Source organism: Chinchilla lanigera, unplaced genomic scaffold (assembly GCF_000276665.1).
Source record: "Chinchilla lanigera isolate Chin_1 unplaced genomic scaffold, ChiLan1.0 scaffold00096, whole genome shotgun sequence".
NCBI classification, from domain to species: domain Eukaryota; kingdom Metazoa; phylum Chordata; class Mammalia; order Rodentia; family Chinchillidae; genus Chinchilla; species Chinchilla lanigera.
The window spans coordinates 490,506-494,329 of NW_004955497.1; the positions used below are offsets into that span (position 1 = coordinate 490,506).

General features: G+C 38.2%; 1 protein-coding gene across 5 annotated transcripts in view; it reads right to left on the reverse strand.

Moving 5' to 3' along the window:
- Nucleotides 1-3,824, reverse strand: part of Cenpj (centromere protein J) — a 64,741-nt gene that overhangs the window by 57,911 nt on the left and 3,006 nt on the right. Inside the window, exon 1 of one of the 5 annotated variants that reach the window (XM_013505460.1) lies at nucleotides 2,263-2,288. The exons of the other annotated variants lie outside the window; for them this stretch is intronic. The gene's annotated coding sequence lies outside the window, so the exon portion shown is untranslated. Of the gene's footprint in view, nucleotides 1-2,262; nucleotides 2,289-3,824 lie in introns of those variants that run through there. 5 annotated transcript variants of the gene reach the window in all.

Genomic DNA, 3,824 nt, shown 5'->3' on the forward strand with positions numbered 1-3,824 from the left:
GTAAAACGATAACCATTGATAATGTCCTACCATTTTGTCTGTAATTTGCTAAGTCCCCCCTATTATTATGTTATCCTTCTTTTATTCTTTAAAATAAAAAAAATAAAAAATAAAAAATAAAAAAAGTCAATAGCTTCCCTGTTCATAAATAACAAACTCACTAAAAGAAATCAGGGAAACAATAGCATCAAAAAAAATCAAATACCTAGGAATCAATCTAAGAAAGGAAGTAAAAGACCTCTACAGTACTCTGAAAAAGGAGAATGAAGAGGTTGTCAGAAAACAGAAAGATATTCCTTCCTCCTGGGTAGGTAGAACCAACGTAGTGTAAACAGACATACTTCCAAAATTGTTATACAGACTTAATGCAATCCTTAATCAAAATTCCAACACTACATCTCACAGAATTAGAGAAAATCCTAAAATTCATTTGGAACCACAAGAGACCTAGAATAGCAAGGACAATGCTAGGCAACAAAAGTAAGATGGGACAAAACAATCCCTGACTTGAATTTATACTACAAAGCTACCAGGATAAATTCAGCATGGTACTGGCAAAAAAAAAGAAAACAGACAGACCCAAGGATCAGTGGAACACACTAAAAGATGCAGAAACAACTCCAGACATAGTCAGCCACTTATCTTTGATAAAGGAGCCAAATATGTTCACTGGAAGGGTAGCCTCTTTAATAAACGGTGCTGGAAAAACTGGCTTTCCACATGCCAAAGACTAAAACTAGACTCATGTCTATCACCACACACTAAACTAAAATCAAAAAAGATCAAAGATCTAACATTAAAACAGAAACACTAAACCTGCTGAAAGACAGAGTAAGTTGAACTCTTAAAAACATATGTGTTGGCAAAGACTTTATGAAAAAAACCCCAACTGCACAAAAACTATCACAAAAATCAACAGCTGGGATCTCATCTTATTAAAAAGCTTTTGCACAGCAAAAGAAATCACCAACAGACTGGAGACAACCACAGAGTGGGAAAAAATTTTGCCAGCTGCTCCTCAGACAAAGGAGTAATATCTAGAACACATAAAGAATTAAAAAAATCAGACCCCCAAAATTTAAAGACCCAATACAAAAATGGGCATCTGAGATGAATACACACTTCTCAGATGAAGCACAAACAGCGAATACATGAAAAAATGTTCAATATCACTAGTCATTTGAGAGATGCAAATTAAAACAACACTGAGATTCCATCTCACCCTGGAAAGAATGGCTATCATCAAGAGAGGAACCAGTAACAAATGCTGGAGGAGCTATGGGGAAAAGGAACCCTTCTCCACTGTTGGTGGAAGTGTAGACTGGTGCAACCACTGTGGAATCAGTGTGGAGATTCCTCAAAAAACTATGACTGGAGGTCCCATTTGACCCAGGTATACCCCTGCTGGGTATCTTCCTGAAAGAATTAAAAGTATCATACCACAACAGTATATGCACACTTATGTGTATAGCGGCACAGTTAATAGCCAAATCTTGGAAACAGTCCAAATGACCACGAGCTGGTGAATGGATACAGATGTGTTTTTTTTATACAATAGAGTACTTACTATTCTGCCATAAAGAAGAATAAGCTTGAGACATTCCTAGGTAAATGATGCACCTTGAGACCATACTCAAGTGAAATAAATCAGACATAGGTGTAAATACCACATTGTTTGTCTGGTGTGAAAGAAAAAAAAATCAAGTACAGGAATAAACTCTCTATGATGAATGTGATCATTATGTATATCTAAAATGTACCAATAAAATCTGATTTTAAAAAAATCTACTCCAGGTGGATTTTGGTGAAAAGAAACGGAAGCTGACTGGGCAAAAGAAAAGGGGACTTGCTATTTGGGGAGAAAGAATTACAGTAATCCACTTACTTATGTCATTAAATTAAAAGAAATATATATGCATTAAATTGGAATTACAGGGATGTACTACCACACCTAACTTTTAAAATGATTCTGAACAGAAGCTTCAGTCAAATGGAAAAGCTTATACTAAAAGGGGAAGAGAAAAGGAAAAAAGAAAACACTTTTTAGACCTGGGAGTATATCTCAGTGCTAGAGTACAGCCTACCTATCACGTAAGCAAACACACACACACACACACACACACAAACATACACAGGGTTCACCAAAAGAATGGGGGGAGCATTTTTAAGTGGTAAGGAGGAAAATTATTTAGGCTATGGAAATTTTATCAGAAAATGATGAGATTAAAAAAGACATTTTAAAACAGCCACACACATTGTTACCTGACCAACTCCAGATACATCTGCCAACTCCAAGCCAGCTCTCCATTGTTTCCCCTTCACACCGGGCAACAGAGGAACCAAGTAACCCGGCGACCTGATCATGGACAAAGCCAAGGCCCAGAGAGACAGCAGACCCAAAGAGAAAATATGGACCTGACTAGAAGCACTAGCCCCAAGAAAAACCCATGGCTACTGTAAACTGAAAAAACAACATGGGGTTTTACTCCAAAAGTTACTCCTTCACAGAAGGCTAGAGTTGGAGAGGACACCCAGTGCAGCACCCGCCATATTGCCAGTTTAATCACACTAAATTGGGGAAAGGTTTAAGCCACAGAACACTACAGACCAACTTGAGGGTTTCCAGTGTTAGACTCCAACAGTGACTGGGTGAGAGACAGCCACCGGAGACAGTCATAGACAGGGCACAAAGTAGACACAGACCAGCCTGAGAAGTTTAAGTCAGGCCAGAAAAGACACAGGCCCTGCTCTCCATAGTGAGAAACCAGGCTAAGTGAGTATGGCATTCAGAAGACTAGACCTGGAAGTGCTGGCATTAAATGAAAGAGTCTGCTTGAACCCCTACTCCATGGCCTACATCTAGCAGAAACCAGAGAGCTAATTGCTTTCCCCATCTACCCACATGAACAAGGACAGGCCTCAGCTTGGACTGATGACATAGTCCAGCATGAACAGACAGAGGAGCCTCTAGAGCAGGGAGGGTGCCTCACAAATTCACAGGCCATACAAATAAGCAGAGACATCTTTAGTTAGTGTCTTCCTAATGAGCTGCTGGATTTCAAGACTGGATCTTGGAAAGAAAAACTACTTATTTTAAAACACAGAGGATTTTTTAAAATTGAATTCATTTTTTGTTTTTTGGTTTTTTTTTTATTTACTGCTCTTTTTTATCTTTTTCCTTTACTGGTTTTTTTGAGCAGCTGGAGGTTTTTCCTTTTATCTTTTCTTCTCTTTTTCTTATTTTTCTCTTTGTCCTTTACTGTATGTTTTTCTTTCTTTTTTTTGTTCATTCTTTTCCGCTACTGTTTCTTAATACCATTAATTTCCTTTTACCCCTCATTAGGATCCCTATCTCACTTTTCTCTCCTTCTCACCTTCCACTGATTAATCTTCCAAATTTCACTCTTCTCATTCTCTGGTTCCCTATTCCCCTCTACCCTTACTAATAAAACCATTAAGATTTATGAATCCTTAGATAATTAACTATTACTACTGTGTGATAATTAACTGACTGTGTCAACTTGAGTAAGAAATAGCCAACTAAACTGGCTGCACACACTCAAGGTGAATCTGTATCTTACAGCAATTCTAAACTAAATGGGAACAGTAATGTCTCAGAACTGCTGAAATGACTCAATTCAACATGAGTGCAATTTAGAACTCTCTGAGACTATCTCAAAAAAAAAGGAAGGGGTTGGGCTAAAGGCAGGGGAGGCGACTGAGGAAAAAAAATATATTATAGGGCTGGGGATTTAGCTCAGCGGCAAAGGTGCTTGCCTGGCAAGAGCAAGGTTGTGAGTTCGGTTCCTGGTACCGGAGAAAAA